Here is a 19,883-nt window from a genome sequence, read left to right on the forward strand (position 1 = left end):
CAGAATGCTGTCTAATATCAAGGATTTTAATGACATACTTCACAAAGTTTTAAGGGTTGTAAAAATGTAGTAGTGCCGCCCAACCGGAATAGTGGTTAGTGACTCTGACTGCTGTAGGATGAATGTTTGCAAATGTATAGCAGTCTGGGGGCACTCTAAATATGTGGCAAGCCGAAAGTCCTCTCAAGAGGTTGGTGGTAGATCACGACAGGTGGGAGACCCTTGGACCTGTCCCTGTACGGTGCTCTTCTTCGAAACTGGAGGCGGAATTGAACAAAGTCGTACTATCACCTGTATGTTGCTAAAGGCTCTTGCCAATAACAGGCACAATCTTGCCAGGATGAATTTTGTGGGCTTGCTCTGCTATCAGACAAGCGAGATTAGTCGCTACAACATAGTATCAAGTATTTGTTTCTGGTAAGATGAACTTTTCCTTTTTCTTTTAGAATTAAGACCTATTTTTGATGAAAAAATACTGAACCAACAGATTGGATCAAGAAGTAGCATTAAATAAATCTTGCCCAAACCAGATTTTATGACAATGAAGTGTTTTTAGTAAGAACATAAAAAATGACAAAACTGACAACAGTTAATGAAACAAACACAGACATTTGAAGACAATGCACATTCAAACAGTGAATTTATTCTTGATTTTACAATTCTACCGGTCTGCATTATGAACACCTTAAACAGAATAGTGACTAACCTAAATATTTACAATAATTTATCATTTTTTTTTGCTCTAGTTTGGATTATAAAATTAAGGTGCACTTTAATAAATATTGCATTTATAAAGTATTTGAAATGTGCACACATTTTTCTCAGCAACACCCTCTATATTACCTCAAAACCTTATGATTAAAATATGTTAGAAGGATTAACCAATTGTGATGCTGAAGGAAATTTCATATGCATAAAAAAGGATAAAGTAACAGCTAGAGTACACATATACATACGACACTTTTCATTAATTGTACTTTTAGACTAACGTCGTAATTTGTTTCAGACACACTATGAGGCACTGATGTCTGCTTCTGGAATGAAATTCAGTATTCTGAAGTACTAATGAGAATATGCATGTTCTTACACAAATATGATGAAAATTGAGTCGCTTACTACCATTGTTTCACTGTTCAAAATATAATACAGTGCTGTTGATTTGAAAATTGTATTTAACATTACTTTAGAATACTGCATCAGGCAATTCCATAGAAGACTGAAAAGAAAAAACAAAACCTGTTTTCCTATTGTCGGAAAACTGCTTGCGGCAAGGAAAAAATTATACTATATTACTTTAACGGCCTACAGCTACATTAACCAAATTGTTGTTTTGGAGAACTATTCTTCCCAAACAGGAGCTGGGAACCAAAATTATAGCAAACGAGATATTGTCTTGAAGAAACTGAAAATTTTCACATTTCTTTCCGTTGAATTATTAAGGAAAAAAAGCTTACAAACCATAACACAAGCTCAGTTATTCTTCGTAATAAATTCTTAGAAAGAATATGGCATGAGCCATACAGAGCTGGTCTTGTAACTTCAAGCAACACTGCTTTGCTTTTAAGCAGCTTTATATAAAACAGCAAATTTTTATACTAACACACAAGTCATGAAAAATGACCTATGTGGCATATAAAAATTTTACATTATGTGGTAAATGTAATAAAATTTAAACTTGTATCACAAGAATTTCAATGAACTTCACATTTATCCAAGAATAAAGAAAAATAAAAAGGATCCTAAAAGCATAATATCTTAAATAGTTAACTCACAAGTTTCATGTACCCCTATATGAAATATATTGGAACAAAGAACTTACTAAATTAACATCTCCCCTTCCACTAAAATTACCAAATACAAAAGTTCTAAACTCAGTTTACAAATAATAATTCTACACCAAATAATCACTGTACGTAAAAGCTGCTTTATCTATAATATTAAAATTTGTACGCCTCTGTCTGTTTGTAACCTTATCTTCTTACAAACTGCTTGCTTCTGGGCAAAGCAAATCTGTGTGCATCTGTTTGTTTGTAACATCATCTTCTCTCGAATCGCTCGCTTCTGGGCTTAGCAAAACACACCATTGGATTCCAAAAATTCCTGGTAAGCCATTTCGACCATTCCCATCTTCCTATGACTTTAATTAGCCGAGATATTAATTAAAAAATGCTTTTCCGAACAATAAATTCAATGCGAATTTTCACTTCCTTTGTTGGGTTTTTCTCTATTAAAGGGATTTGGCTATGCACCAATTTCTTTTTTCACAAATATCTATGGAACGACACTTAGCTGAATTTCAAGACATATATTCTGATTCCAAAAATTCGTCGAAATCCATTCATATCATTCTCACTTTTGTACGACTTTAATCAGCTGAGATATTCATTAAAAACCCTAAAAAAGCTAACTTGAATGAGATTCAATACCACTTTAGGGATTTTTAATTAAGTTTTTCCCGTATGGCTTTGTGTTTCTAAAGACATAGGGATTTGGCACCGTTTCCCAATGTGTTAAAACTCATATGCTTTAGAGATTTTTGCTTTTAGATCTTTTTGAGCAATGAATAGTTCTAGCATAGAAAAATAGTTATTTGATTTTTTTACCAGCAATTTCTTAGTAAGTTTTTTTTTTTTTTTTTTTTAAATCAAAACATTATATTGAAGTCTGATTAAACAATACAGTTTTACATTAAATTTAAATAATGACATCATACATACATATTATCTGAAGAATAAAATGTTTTGTTTCCTGGTTTGGCAACAAAAATTATTTACGAATTTGTTGTTGATTAGAAAGAATGAACTGATTTCATTCATATTAATATGCCTTTATATCTTGCAACCCAATGATCATATAAAAATAGTTAATAGATGATAGTTAACATATAAAAAAGAGAAGCAATGGCTTCATCCATGGATTCTAAAAAAGGATTTCAAAAAATTATTTACACATTTCACATAACAACATATAAAATGTAATGCCACACAGAATAAGCTAAATTTTATAAATTTACTACATTGACTACTACACTGACAACAAACAGAAAATTATGCTTGCTCTCAACTCAAGACTACAGAAATAAAATTGTATATCACGATACTTGTTATTCAAAAAGCCAGGATTTTATTACATAAAAGTTATCATAGCAATAGTTTGCTTACATCACAAAGTATCAAGTCCAAGTACAAAACTACTATTCATCACCAATTCTAAAATGTGATTTCAGCAAATACTGATGCACAGGAATCATCAAAAACTTTTTTTCTTTAAAAAAAAGGGGGGAAGAAAGAACAGAATGCATTAACCTGAGTTCAATATTAAATTAAGCCTACGTCAAAGCTTCATCAATGGAACTGAATGTATGTAACATTATTCACTGCATTAACAAAGTTACTACATTCATTATAAAGAAAGATTATAAGAAATTAAGATAATGATAAGAAAATAATACTGTATTGTTCCTTTAATTCAGAAAATCTTCCAAAATCAGACTTTGGATCTAACAATAACTCTTACATTTTAATGAAACGTCATTTATAATATTACACACACACAAACAACAATACTGCCTTTTCTAATATTTTGACTTAACAATGACTTTTACATTTTAATGAAATTGTCAAGTGAAATTTACACATGAAAGTAATAACTTCTCGGCAAGGAACTTCTTTAGAATCAGCACTCATATTTATTCAGAAGCTAATTATTAAGATGTCATATACCATAAAATCATTTCAAAATATTAAAAGATAATAGAATTATACACGATTAAAGAACACTAATGTAAATTATTCAATAACTTCATAACACAATATTTTGATCACTGACTGCAGCATTTTGCACAAGATATATGAGCTAATATTTTACATTCAGATCCTTACTTAGATAATATATAAACTTTACATGCCTACTCATCATAAAAAGTTTAAATATTAAAGGGGGGAAATGAAATTAAATTTACAAAAGCATATTTCATTATGTTAAGTAAGAATTTTCAGTGTTATTAATTTTCTGAAGTTTATAGTTTAGCTGGGTTTCTTTTTTAACCTTTTCGGGACAGGTGGCCACTATACTGTCAGTTGTGTTTCCTGTTTGAAAAGGCAGGGTTGTCCACTTTAATGGTTATGTCCCCCCCCCCTATTTCTAGGCCAGAAGATTGAGATGAAATGTCAAAGTTGAAGTCCCTGGAGTCTTAACCACTTATCTCTTTCAAAGGCCTTTGCATTATATAAATTTTCCACCACAGAGGAAAAGCATCTAAACGCCTAGTCACTAATTCCCACATTTCCCTTCTCTCTGTGTAATATATTCACCCCACTGAGAATCCATTAAACAACACACAAGGATCTTTGTTGCAAGAAGGGAGGGATTTGGGGAAAGCATTAGGTTCAAGATTCCCATCCTTTTACAGTTGCCAATACCCAGTCTTCAAATGGTTGAAAACCAGCTCATATTTACCTCAAATTACAACAGCAATTAATTATCCTGTTACAAGAAATAAGTTAGCTTTCCTTACCTTCTGTGATCAAGTTTCAAACTGGTGGGGGTAAAGGTGACTAAGAAGCAAATTGCAAAACAACATGAGACCTACTAGTCTGCTAAACACTGATAGTTCGACTTAGATTTGAATCTGAGAAGGGGATTGCTGCAACAGTATTTTTGTAGCTTTCCCTGTGAGCAAGACCAGTACTAGCCAGTTTTCCTCAGAAAGTTCCACGTGAAGGCTTTTCTTGCCTTATGCAGATAGCCATTTTGTGCATTGCAATAACTAACAAACAAGCAAAACAGTTATTCGTAATGCTGATCTCAACAACAAAATATAGGTTCAAACTATGTCAATGTCCTGATAAAGCAATTTTCAGCTATTACAAATTACTAATAAGATGAGAAAGTCAAGGATTGTTCAAGCATACACAACTGAATTCAAGGCTATATGCCTAAAGAAATGGATGCCTTCAGAGAGGAATTCTAGGAGAAAACTGGTTTGTATATATGTATTAGGGAAATCTTGAAAATATTTCCGCAATAGGCCTAATTGCTAAGATTAAAACCTGCATTGAACTATCACTGTTCAGCAGTTTTATCACATGGACATATGATTTTCAAATTTATGCAAACTGGTAGAATGAAATACAGCAGTTCTTGCTGTTTATTTTACTCAATACAATTTTGGTTAATGTACATTAGTTAATGGATTAGTTAATCATGATGAGCAGGGTTTGCCTGTACATACAGAGATTTATTTTTCTCAATGTCCTTTCCCAAAAATTCAAATGCATTTATATCAAAGTACCAATTTTTCATGTTTGCAATTTTAGCATGGAGCCTACGAAATACTTGTGCATTTAAAATATTTTTTCAATTCAGTTTTAGCGGCATAAAATTGCTCTGGAATGGCTGCTGTAAAAAGCATTCATGGATGCAATAGTCATGTTCAGAAAAGTGTTCCAGATAAAGTACCCTTCTAAAAAATGATAGTCTTTCCTCAGCAGTCATTTGAGACAGAAGCATGCACAAAATATCTGTATAACCCAGTAAAAGCATTTGAGATTCATCCCTGCTCATTTCCAAACTGAAACTGTTACAATATATCCCTTGCACTGCAACTAAAGCAGCATTTATAACTTTACTCTCACTTGAACTTTTATCCAGCGATTTACAACATTTAATTATTGTTATTATTTCTTCTCCTATCGCAGCCAATAGAAAGATGTAAAAAATTCCTATTTAGTTTTCAATCATGGTAAATAATGAGACCACACAGTAATTACCCAAAATTCTCAAGTACCTGACGGACGAACTAGGACTTGTTGGTGTACTGGTGAAATAAGCTTCCACAAAGACAAAATAGAATTTTATAAAAAATATGAATATGCTATATGATAACGATGAAAGACAGGGATTCGTCCATCAATCACTAAGCGCTTTGCTATTCCCCTTGCATTAATTACACCTTCAACTGTCCAGTCTCCTGGTGTGACAACAGAAGCAGAAATATCATGTGAAATGGTGAATTTTTCTAGATGGTTAATCCAAAAAATCAACTGTCTTTTCACTGAATGAATGAAAGCAAGCAATTTTCCGTGCAAATCAAATGGGAGAATAAGAGTATTAATTATTGTCTTGGAAAGTTCTTCAAAGTTTCTCTGTTCCCGGTTAGATGCTTCAAGATTTTGCTGTGGTGCTTTGAAAATGTAATTTCTGAGTTCAGAATAAAGACATAGATGTATTGCTATTTTTAGAAGACACTGTTCTTTGAGAGGGATGGTGGCCTTTTTGTCTGCTGATAAACATTCCAGGAGGTAATTTTTACTCAAGCTCATCTTTTTGATGACAATAATCCAACTTCAGGTAGTTCTGCCTAAAATGTTAAAATTAAATCATAAGTTGGATACCACACACAGTTTCTCAGTTCTGTTTATACTTTAAATAAAAGAAATATTTTAGAATGTCAAGAGCCTTTTAACAGTTTATAGCATTCCTTCACAAACAAATAGCATAAAATAAAAAAAATATTTAAAAAATGAAATGCATTAAATTTCTAACTTCTTGTATGCTAGGATCGGTCATTTTACTTTCGTAGAAAAGTACTTAAAACAAATGCAGAGTAAATTGTTTGGAAAAAAGGGTACTATTCAGTTTTGAGGGCCGTAAAAAATCGCCAAACTATTGTTGATGCTAGTGCTGCCAAAAATAATGGCGGCAACCCTAACGCAAGAAAGGAAGTATAATAGTAAATAACTATCTAAGATTGATGTTTTAATTTAGATGAAAGGTTAATTTCATATAATACTTTTTATTATTATAATTTATATAAAAAGGCTAAACATGACTGAATGAAAGCATAAGAGTAAATAACTATTTCAAATCATTATTATAATTTATATAAAAACTGTTAAACATAACGGAATGGATGCCTGCATCGCTATTTTGCTACCAGTTATCACTAATTTCATCTCGTTGGTTGTTCAAACATAATTTTCTATAATGAATGATGCTTTTTTTTTTTAAAACATTCTCGGTAAAGGGCAGAATCATCCACTTATTTGTTTGTCGCTTTTTACAAGGGTAGAAACAATTGGATTTTTGTCAATTTTCTTTTAATTTTTAGGTGAAAACAGGTCGATGTGGACATTTATCAAGTCAAGGGTGTGCGCAGTGCCATTTTTGTGCAATTCTGGGATTTTTTTTTTAAAGTGAAAATAGGTCGATAAGTACATTGGATACTGAGTATGTGCAATTCTTAAAAACGCGTCAAGCAGTGGGTGATTCTGCACTTTACCCAAAATTCTATTGCACCCTTTTCATCATGGGCAATTCCCAAATTGTTAAATTCATTGGATATCAAAAAAGAATTTAAAATCAAAAAAGGATTTAAAAATTAAACTAGCATTTCAATGGCATCTTAAGAAATATAGAACTATATAAACTTACCCAATCTGAAATCAGCATGTACGCTAGATTTGGCGCTTTTGCGCATATATTTTCGCTGCAAATTTCTTACGGTTCTCAAAACGGAATACAGTCAAAAGTCGTTAATTCGGACACCCATAATCCGGAATGATCTATAATCCGGACCTCAAAGCTACAAACTTTCTGCGCATGCGTCTCGTTCACGCATGCGCACAGGCGTTTACGAGAGCGCGTAAGACCCTTACGGCTGCGAATATGTTTGTGTGCATGCGCGTTTAATGTGTAACGGAGTTATACGCTAAGCTAAAGTTATCTAATTCAGTTAATGTTGCTGATTGCATTGTTCCTTAATCTTCGAATTGGATCCGGCTTATTATTTTTTGCACTGTACAGCAATTTTATAAAAGTAAGCTTGAACTTTCGATTATGTCAAATAGAATTTCCGATATATATTTACTACAAAGCGAAAGTATGTTTTGAAATCCGAAATCTGTTTATCAATTTCATACTGCTCTGCGGCAGAGGGGGGGGGGGCAGAAACGTCATTATTAGATTATGATAGATTAGAAAGATTATATCAAATAGAATTTCCGATATATATTTACTAATATGTAATTTGTATCTACAAAGCGAAAGTACGTTTTGAAATCCGAAATCTGTTTATCAATTTCACGCCGCGGATTGGAAGTTGATCTGTCAGCACTATCCTTATCTTCAGGGCAGATGTTTTTATTTTATTTGGTTTATAATTCCGTACTAAGTGTAGTATTTCATCTCGATATACTCCGTCTTTGATATGATTTAAATCAAGTTCCTCGTCATTATAATTCGCTTCCGATAGTGAAGAAAGTGACCCAGAGGTTATTGAAAACGAAAACATTTCGACTGACAAATTAGTCGGTATTCTCAACACAGCAATTATAGGACTTGAACAGCGGAACTTTGTAACTAAACAAGAAATTATGTCTGTTTAATAGAATTAAAGAGAAAGTATTATCAATTATCACATGAAACGAAGCAACTTACATTGAAGGAAATGTTTAATAAAGTAAACAAATAAATATTAAGCTTTTTCTTTTTGTAAATTTTGATACCCTTTAGATCATAATTTTTCTTTATTTCATAAATTACGGTTTCATATTTTTAATTTTGTAATTTCTGCATGCCATCTTACGAGATTTAAACTGATGATCTATAATCCGGAATCGCCGAAGTCCCGACGAGTCCGGATTAACGACTTTTGACTGTAGTACCGAAAAAAGCAATGATTTCTTTGCCGATATTTGACATCAAAAGAGCATAAATGAGCATTATCTTTCAATTTTGAAAGTCTTAGGAGAGTGCATAATAAAAAATGAAATTTGTAAAATGACAGAATTCAAAATTTTAAGTGCTATCATACTACATCAGAATGTCTTACACAGATGCTAATGTAGAAGGGAAGGAGGCCATCGTCTATGATTTGGAGCTTATATATTGAGGGTGGCAAGAATGTTGCTTTTGGGGGCAAGTGGTAAGATTCTTATGCAAATAAAATATATGTATGAAACATGATAAACTACAACTACTCAGTGGCCGTTATTATTTTACAACGTTAGCAAATGCTTCTTTGCATTTTAATGTGTAGCACTACTTTTCAAATGATGTAAATACAGTCAAAAGTCTTTATTCCGGAAGCGTCGGGAGTTCGGCAATTCTGAATTATCGGTTTTTCCGGATTATAGATCATCAGTTTAAATCTGATATTAGATCATCAGTTTAAATCTGATAAGATGGCATGCAGAAATTATTAAATTAAAAATATGAAACCATAATTTATGAAATAAAGAGCAATTATGACCTAAAGGGTATCAAAAATTACAAAACAAAAGCTTAATATTTATTTGTCTACTTTATTAAACATTTCTTTCAACGCGCGCATGCATAAAGCATACATTACGCATAGTCGAAATTACAAAATTGCAACCAGAAAACTATTTGATGTATATTCGTGATATTTATAATGATGAGGAATTTGATTTAAATCATATCAAAGACATCTGCCCTGAAGATAAGGATAGTGCTGACAGGTCAAATTCCAGTTCATTGTGCGCCACGACATTCCCCTCCTCCGCAGAACTGCGTGAAATTGATAAACAGATTACGGAATGGTTAGAGAAACAATGGATATGCCTTATCCATTTTTTGCAGTAATTCCACTTTTTGTTTGATGGACATTGAAACATGCTTTCGCTTTGAAGATCCTTCGGCAGCTCTAGAATCGGAAATTCTTTTTGACATAATCGAAAGTTCAAGCTTAATAGTCTGAAAAAAAAAAAAAAAAAAAAAGGTTCCAATTAGAAGATTAAGGAACAACGCAATCTGCAACATTAACTGAAATAGATAATTAGATAATTTTAGCTTAACTTATACCGTCCGTTACACATTAAACGCGCATGCATAAACGCATATGCGCATGCGAAAAACGTTTGTTGCTTTGAGGTCTGGATTATAGATCATTCCGGATTATGGACGTCCCGATTAAAGACTTTTGACTGTATGGACTTATGACTTTTGGAAAATTTAGCTGCAGCTCTCGAATTTTTCTAAATTCAAACATGTGGCTCTTACTAACATTAAGTTTGGCCAGCCCTGTTTCATTTCATAATACATAGGGTACCTAAAAATTTCGCTTAAATTTTCATGAACTGGCATTTTTTGTCTACGTATTTCACTTCAGATTATGAGGAAACGGGAAGTTAATTTTGCTTGAACACAACAAATGAGTCTTTGCAAAGTTCACATGTGTTAAGCTAACTGCAAATGGACTGTTACTGAATCTAATGTATATGAAAATGCTTCAAAAAACAAATGTACGGAAAAAATTAGGATATGAATGCAGTTATCATAAGTTTGCTTAGAATCAGATCCATGAAAGGTTTTCACAATACAAGGATGCCTTCAGGGAGGAATTCTACGAGAAAACTAGTTTGTATTTATATTACATATAGGGGAAAATCTTGAAAATGTTCATGCAACAGGCCTATTGGCTAAGATTAAAACCTGCATTGGACATATGATTTTCAAATTTATGCAAACTGGTACAATGAAATACAACAGTTCTTGCTGTTTATTTTACTCACTTAATACAATTTTGGTTAATGTACATTAGTTGATGGATTAGTAAATCATGATGAGCAGGGTTTACCTGTACATACAGAAATTCCTTTTTCTTAATGTCCTTCTGACCGTATCTGAATCTAATGTATATGAAAATGCTTCAAAAAACAAATTAACGGAAAAAATTAGGATATGAATGCAGTTATAAGTTTGCTTAGAATCAGCTGCATGAAAGGGTTTCACAATACAAGGATGTCTTCAGGGAGGAATTCTAGGAGAAAACTGGTATAATACAATAATAGGTATAATACACTTCTAAATACCATAATTTCCGGAAGAAACGTCGCGGCGTTTACGTGTTTAAAACTTAAATTTTCAGCGGGTGCGGCGTTTAGGTGCACTAAAAATAAAATATTTCCTATGATGGTCATTGTACATAGTTTGGATGGCCTTGTCATTGTGCATAGACTGGTGCTGTTCCCACACAAAAGACCACTCAGTTGCTTTTTGCGAACGTTATTTTGTTTACATTCTTTCCCTTGAACGGACCTACATGCCTTATTCACCCTAAACGAGACCTCAGAACAATAACATTCTTCCCTCTTTCAAATCAACATTCTCATCAGTTTGAATAGTCTCTCTCCTCTGCCATTCGATGAATCTTTCAGGACCCATCCTCTCCCCACCCCTGCCTTTTCTGCAATTTTTTTCAAAGGTGGACACGACTCCACCTGCCTCGCAATAAAGAACTCTGACGTATTTCCCCTTCAGCACGAATGGATTTTTCTTGGCATTCTGCCAAATACAGATCCCATCAGTTTGAGTACAAGTACTTGTTGGATAGTTTTTAATTAGGGAACGGAAAATTTTTGAAAATGTCTCTAAACGGCACAGAAGCTATACATTTCTTACCTTTAATTTATTTTTGAGTTATGGTTTCATTTCATGCATTTTTCTTAACTGGTATGTCATATATCAGGACTTAGGTTGAGTTTTTGCGTTTATACGGCCCACGACTATGTCACGCGCAATTTAATCTATTGCGGCGTTTACGCTGATGCGGCCTTTCTTCCGGAAATTACAGTACTTTTTTCAAACATCAATTTACATTTTTTTTTCAGTTAATTGTGGTACTTTGACTATTTGCACCCGCATTGAATAGTCTGTTAGTATTCGAAATTACAAATGGAGAAAGTCTTGAAAACATTTGTGTAACAGCCTGTTGCTAAAACTTGGGTTGAACTACCACTGTTCAGCAGTCTTAGTCACATGGTCTTTTGTGGGCCAAATAATGTAGCTAAATAAAATGTAGCTAAAATACGTAATAAAAACACAACAGGTCTACTTGTTTCCAACCAAATCAGAGAAAAACAAGGTCGTGTCGACAATTCCATCCAGTAAAGAAGATATTCAGATTAGTCCATTAAAAACCGAAACTTTCCGCATTGCATTGCTACAAACGTGCACTGTGATTACATGTCCATTTTCTGATAAGGATAATTTAGAACCAGTTTATATTCTATTAGACAATGGATCGATGACAAACTTACAATGTTGTGAAAGTCAAACTCGAAAAAAAGACGTGAACCATCCCTTAATATAGAAATTGAAGCTTTAGAGCAAATATGTACAGCTAATTTACCTTTCCCTGATATCCCAGTTTCCAAAATTCTTTAGAAAGTAACCAAATATGTACAACTAATTTACCTTTCCCTGATATCCCAGTTTCCAAAATTAACAAAGAGTTAATAGGATTACAGTTAGCTGATTCTTGTGAATTCAGTGACAAAAATATTGCTGTTTTGATCGAAGCAGATTACTATCTTGAAGTAATAACTAGTAGACTTAAACATTTTAAAAATAAACTTATAGCTTCCGAAACAATATTTGGATGGTGCCTTCAAGGCCGTACTGATTCTAACTGTAAATTGTTAAACATGGTCATTATTGTTGATGACAAATTGGTCTCAACACAGTTAAAGCAGTTTTGGGAATTAGAAACACTGGGAATTGAACCAGGGAAGGAAATTAGTAAATAGATAATGACATTTTAGAGAATTTTAACAGAACTATCAAATTTAAAGAAACACGATATGAGGTTAAACTCCCTTGGAATGAAAATTCGTCTGAATTAAAAACAAATTACGTAAATGCAGAAGTTCGCTTTAATAAACTGGTTAAAAGATGAATGAAATGATCCACTGCTTCATCAGCAGTATCACTCTGTTATAGAACAGCATTATAAATGGGTATAGCTGAGGAAATTGATCCACGTTCTGAAGAAACAGGAAGAATTTATTACATGCCTCACCAGCCAGTTATTCGACCTGACAAACCCGTGAGAGTTGTATTTGATGCATCCAGCCATTCGAAAAACGAATATTCTTTAAACGATTGTCTCTATTCCGGTTCTAATTTAAAACCACCATTGTTAGAGATAATACAATTTCGTACACATAGCATAGCATTTACTGCCAACATTGAAGAGGCCTTTCTCCTGATTTCTCTGTCACCTGAAGATAGGGATGCTGTAAGATTTTTATTGGCAAATGACATTATAGATAAGGATGGGAAATCTAACACGAAAATACTTAGGATGATTCGCGTTTTGTTTGGAGCTACATCCAGCCCATTTTTGCTTGCTGCTACTATCAAACATCACATAAATACCTTTAAAGAAACAAATCAGAAAGCAGTTAAACTATTGAACGAATGTTTATACGTAGACAATTTAATAGGTGGGGATGAACACGAAAACGAAGCTAAACTCGTATATGAAGATATTAGATATATATTGAAGGCTGCTGGTTTCAACATACGAAAGTTGAAAACAAATTGTGCGAATCTGCAGGAAGTTTTTGACGAATACGAAAATGGTGAAATTCAGAAAGTTCTGGAACAGAAGCTGTTGGGATATAAATGGAATTACAAGGAAGACCTTCTGAAGATAGAATCACAAAATCTAACTAGACAAGCTCAAGGGGAAACAAAGCTAATGACAAAAAGAGAAGTTCTTAAAACCATTGGAAAGCTTTACGATCCCATTGGATTTATAAGTCCATTCACTATTAGGGCAAAAATACTAATGCAGGAAATATGGCAACTTGGGGTAGATTGGGATGATCCGTTACCATTGGACTTAAAAAAAACAGAATGAAAAAATGGACTAATGAACTGTCAGCGATTCAGAATGTAAACATTCCGTGACATTACTTCCAAAAAACTAACAAGTCTGAATTGAGAGATATTCAAATGCATTGCTTTAGCGACGCAAGCCAGAAGGCATATGGAGCTCTGATATACCTGCGATACGTCACGACGGACAGTGAAATAGGAAGCAGTTTTGTCATTTCCAAAACCAGAGTAGCTCCACTGAAGAAGCTGTCCCTTCCAAGATTAGAGCTGATGGGGGCGCTCATCGGAGCAAGATTAGCCTCGAATGTGAAAGAACAGTTAGAGAAAAGACTCCAGATGAATGTATATTTTTGGTTGGATTCTTCTGTTACGTTACATTGGATAAAGGGCGATTTAAATAAATGGAAGCCATTCATCCAACATCGAGTAATAGAAATACGAGAGAAAACATCACCTGAGTCCTGGAATTATTGCCCTGGAGAAGAAAATCCGGCTGATATGCTGACCAGAGGAACGAAGACAAATTCCACGAAAGGAATAACATCGTCTAAACTACGAAATAGTGACATGTGGTGGCATGAACCTAAGTGGCTATTACAGAGCATCGATTCGTGGCCTAAACTTGCAGAATCAGTAAGAGATTTCAAGGATAATGAAGAGCTTGAACTTCGAAGGGGAGCTGTAATGAACTCAACAGTCACAGGTGAAAATTCCATTGAGAAAGAATTCATTATAAGGTATTCGTCATTTAGCAAATTGATTAGAACTACTGCATGGTGTTTAAGTTTTGCAAACAACTGTAGAACCAATCCACCATTAAGAAAAGAAAGTTTTTTGAGTGCTTCTGAATTACAGAATGCAACAAAGGTCCTAGTCAAATGTGTACAGCATTCTGATTTTCAACCTGAAATTAAGTGCCTGCAGTCGAAATGATCAGTTCCAAGTAATAGTAAGATTTTATCCTTAAATGTATTTCTTGATGAAGTTGAACTTTTATGAGTTGGTGGGAGACTATGTTTCTCTAATCTTTCAGAAGACCAGAAACCCAAAAGACATCATTTCACTGAATTACTCATAGATTATTATCACAAAAAATCTCTTCTTTCGGGCATTCTAACAACACTTTCTCTTATTAGACAATTATACTGGATACCTTCCAGACAAGATAGAGTTAGACGCGTTATAAGTAAATGCATGACGTGGTTTCGAACAAGGAACCAAACCATAAACCAAATGATGGGAGACTTACCTAGAGATAGAGTTGTAATAACTAGACCATTCGAAAAAATAGGACTGGACTTTGCAGGTCCAGTTATTACCAAGCCTAATTTGAAAAGATCTAGGGTTACGTTAAAATCACACATCACGACTTTTATTTGCTTTAGTACAAAGGCTTTCATTTAGAAGTAGTATCGGATTTGTTTACTGAAGCATTTCTAGCATGTCTTAGAAGGTTTATTGCCAGACGATCTAAACCACCCCATTGTTTGGAGTGATAACACTACGAACTTCAGGGGAACGAAGAATGTTCTTGATAAACTCCTTAGAATTTGTAAATTGGATCCTATTCAGCGCTTTAGTTCCGAAGAAAGTATAACATGGAGATTTATTCCTCCTTCTTCTCCACATTTTGGCGGATTATGGGAGGCTAATATAAAATCAATGAAGAGAATTTTAACACAGGTCGCGAAAACGACAATTTTAAACTTTGAAGAGCTGTATACATTAATTACACAAATAGAAGCCTGCTTGAACTCTCGACCTCTATCACCTATTTCGGCTGATCCAACAGATCTTCAGCCTTTGACTCCAGGTCATTTCCTAATAGGAGCTCTACTTTGTCGATACCAGAACCAAATGATTCTGTAGATTCTTTGACCTCGTCTTCTAGATGGACCTTAATTAGAAAACTTAGAGCTAATATTTGGAACCATTGGAGCGTGGAATATCTTAATCATTTGCAGAATTGTTCAAAATGGAATCAAGTGAAATCCAATTTCAAGGCAGGAAAACTAGTCTTGTTAAAGGATAAAAACAAGACACCCATGAAGTGGACACTAGCTCGCATTGAGGAGACCTTTCCTAGTCCAAATGGACTAGTACGAGTCGTAGACGTCAGAACTTCAGATGGAATCTTTTGTTGAGCCGTCTCCAATATCAGTCCCCTCCCATTTTCAAATGATGTTGGACATTGTCCAACGGGGGCCGGGATGTTCCAGTTTGACTAGAAACTTTCACTCTGCCAATGTTCCGGTTTGATTAGAAACAAACTTTTCTTTGCCTCAGAATAACAACAGTGAAAACTTGACTTTCGATTTGTTATGACGCTGCTAAAAAGCTGCTCATGAGATGAAACATTAGATTTGATTCTAGATTAGATTAATTTTAGTATTTTAATAAATCCTTTTAAAACTAGATTGAGTATTTGATCATAGAATTATAACTGAACCACCGCTCGCAGAAATTTAGATGTGGCGTTTAGATACGTCGTTAGATTCACAGATGCGTAGGCAACGCCATTCGTTGATTCGATTAGTGTACATTAGTGCATACATAAACACTGTTCTAGAGATAACTTTACACTATTAATGAGTTCAATGAATTCATATGCAAATAGTTCAGCAGCTTCAGTATCAGATGAAGAATTTCACCTAAGAACTTTTAATTGCCACCGCGGGAATCTTTTAACCCTTTAGTGACAGCACACCTTTGTTTGTGACAAAGACGTTTGTGAGGGACGGAAGCTCTGGCATCGAAGATTCTGTGTATAGATTAGATTGTATACAGAATACTAGTAAAAAGCAAAGCGTGAAAGGTTTACTAGAAATTGAAAAACAAATGGAGAAGTGTGAAACACTTTTAAATAAAGTACGTAATCCGGACGTCCATTATCCGTAATGATCTATAATCCGGACCTCATGGCCACAAACTTTACGCATGCGCGTAAAGAATGCGCATACATTTTGAAAGAAATCTTTAATAAAGTAAACAAATAAATACTAAGCTTCCTTTTTTTTTTGTAAAATTTGATACCCTTTAGTTCATAATTGCTCTTTATTTCATAAATTACGGTTTCATATTTTTAAATGTATAATTTCTGCATGCCAACTTACCAGATTTAAATTGATGATCTATAATCTGTGAAAACCCCTAAGGTGGAATTGCCGAAGTCCCAACGAGTCCGGATTACGGACTTTGTACTGCATTATTGCTAAATCTAGTAAAATAACTTTTAAAACTGTTCCTAAGCGATCCAAAAAAAAACCATTAACCCTCTGACTGCTCAATTTATGGACCGAAATCGCTTATTTTTAAATCTATATATATTGGAGAATTCAAAAATGCACTTTTTCTTTCCAGAAAATACTTTTTATATAGATTTTTATCACGAGAAACTAAGTTGCCAGAAAAACAGATTTCAGATGTTATCACGAAAAAAAAAAAACTTTTTTTAAATAAATTTCAGTCGAATTACAGTTAATTTCTATTTATTGCATAATATAAACAAGTAAAATGTATAAAATTTAAGAAAATATAGAGCGTTGAGGGGGAAAATACCTTAGAAATGCAGTTTAGTATGATAGAGTTCAAAACAGAGTTCAAGGCAAAGTCCAAATTTACAGTCTTTGCACCAGATTCAATAAATCTAATTAATAATCAATCTAGTTATTAATCTAATCAATAAATCTAATTAATAATTCACTAATTTAATTAAATAATTAAGATAATTGCTGAACGTTTTCTAGCAGCCATTTCCGTAAGGAAAAAGCGGCAAAAAGTGAAGTTTGAGCGATAATACCACGTGCCTTCAAATGTCGCAATTTAGTGGACAACTAATGATATCTGTTGGCCAAAACGTAAACTAAACACCTAATACTGTATATAATTTATTTCAATTGTTAAACAGGGAAAAAACGGGATCCACTCCTCAATAAAAGAAGAAAACATATGCCCGCGAAAATTGCCGGATGAGCAAACTTTGCTACGTTTGAGTTTCCTGTGGAAATCGTGGATGATCAGCTAGAGGGTTAAAATTTGTATATTTACATGTTTGCAGCCTCCTCCCAGTTCCATCTAAAGGTCGGAGTTAAATATTTCCCACTATCGCAGATGACTATAGTAGATTAGTAGCAGTATATTATACGAAAAATAAAAATGAATCATTTGTTAACTTTAAGAACTATCATAAGCAAATGGAAAAATTGATAAATGGAACATTTATTAGTATATGCACCGATAACAGTGGGGAATTCCGTAGTAAGCAATTTTGAAGGTACTTAGCCAAAAACGGAATTAATGTTGAATGCACAAACACGTACATGCCAGAAGAAAACGGTACGTGTGAAAGATTACGTCTAATGCCATCAGTTAAGACTATGCTTAATGATAGTAAAATGGGAAAAGCATGGTGGGCAGAAGCTGTTGGATGTTTTGTGCATACATGGAAACAGGTTATGTCATAAAAGTAACCGAACACCTTATGAAATGTTCCTCAATATAAAACCCAGTGTTGTTTATTTTAAAGTATTTGGTTGTAAAGCCTATGCTGGCATATTAAAACAAAACAGAGATAAATATCAAATGAGATGCAAAGAAGGAATCATGATAGGATATGCAGAGGAAAACAGGGGTTACAGAAGATGGCTATCAGAAAAACATAGATTTATAGAAATTGTAACGTGAAATTCAATGAAAAAAATGATTGCTAAAAATAGCATCCTGAGACAGAAATAAAAAACTAAGTTTAAAAGACTAGAAGAATCGGAGGGGTTATCAGAATCGGATAAAGAACAGGAAACTTCTAGAATGAATTAAGTCATTAGAACATAAATCTACTCCGAAAGAGGTTTCAGACTTAAATTGGCAAAGAAAAGTGGTTAAGAGGCGAGATGGAACACGCATAGATATATATTACTACGTAGAAGGAACAGACACGTGTTTTAGGTATCATAACGAAGTTTAAAATTACTGTGTGGCTAGAAATATTAAATTTGAAACGGTGACTTTAGTGGCAAAAACGAATACTCTGGAAAAGTTAATTTTGTAGAACAAGAGGATAGTTCCGTATCCGAAGAGGCAAATTCTGTAGAAATAATTATCCCACAAAATTTTAAAGAAGCACAGAAATCTATAAATGCCAAAGAATGGGATAAAGCAATGAGGGAAGAAACTGACACGATGAAGAAAAGGAAGGTCTGGGAATTAGTTGAGAAGCCAGAAAAAAAATTAAGCTGGGAAACAAACTTTCAGCTCGCCGCTTATTTAGAGGCCACCATGCCACACTGACACTATTATATTTACAAACATCCATGCTTTCTTTGGGATTTGAACGCAGGTTCTTCGGCACAGCAGTCAGCAATGGTAACCACTATACTGGTTGGGTGGCTTGATGATGTTTACAGTCCTATAGTAAAGTTTTCAATCATAAGAATATTTTTCACAATACTAGTATGTTTGGATGGATGGAATAACTGTCAGCTAAGAGGTGAAAAATGCATATTTATATGCAAAGCTCAATGAGAAAATATATATAAGAGATTTATTGAAGAGAAAAGTAAAGTGTGTTTATTACACAGGGACATTTACAGTCTACATCAAAGCGGGCATGAATGGTTTCTGAATTTGAAAATACTTTAAAAAAATCTAGATTTTAAGACAACACTATGATGGTATTATTGTGTTTATAAGAACTCTAATGTAATCCTATTATATATAGATAATATTGTAATCTTTAATAAAGATCAAGTGTGTATACATAAAGTAATTTCACAGTTAGATAAGTTTTTCGATCTTAAAGTATGAGGTGGAATTAGTAATTATTTGAAATCGAATTTTTGAAAACGACAAGGGGACTTTTATACATCAGCAAAAATATATCGAAATCTTTTTTGCAAAATTTAAACATTTTCGGATACCAATAACTTCACTAGAGGCAAACTTCCATAGCTAATTCACCATTAACTTTCATAGCTAAAGGCACTATTCTTACAAATTTAGATTGTCCATCTAAAAGTGCAGAAATTGCTGAAATGCAAAAAATTACCTTTTAGAAATCTATTGGGATGTTTAGTTTTTGTAGCTAATAGAACAAGGCTCGATATCATCACTTATACAGTAAATAAATATCTTATTGCAATTTCAGGAGAATCCTGGAATTAGGCATTGGGAAGCATTGTTGAAATTGCTTGGTTATCTCTATAGTACTAAATAAGTTAAACTCATTGAGGATTAAACAT

At 33.6% G+C, this 19,883-nt stretch overlaps 1 long non-coding RNA gene across 1 annotated transcript in view; it reads right to left on the reverse strand.

Annotated features, from left to right (window-relative positions):
• Positions 1 to 623: 623 nt before the first annotated feature.
• The window catches only part of LOC118184447 (uncharacterized), a 38,407-nt gene continuing 19,147 nt past the window's right edge, over positions 624 to 19,883 (reverse strand). Inside the window, exon 2 of the long non-coding RNA XR_004757428.2 lies at positions 624 to 6,361. This is a non-coding gene — a long non-coding RNA (uncharacterized LOC118184447). The remainder of the gene's footprint in view (positions 6,362 to 19,883) is intronic.

Source organism: Stegodyphus dumicola, chromosome X1 (genome assembly GCF_044657685.1).
Source record: "Stegodyphus dumicola isolate Sdum_Otavi_A_Nest chromosome X1, ASM4465768v1".
Classification (NCBI taxonomy): domain Eukaryota; kingdom Metazoa; phylum Arthropoda; class Arachnida; order Araneae; family Eresidae; genus Stegodyphus; species Stegodyphus dumicola.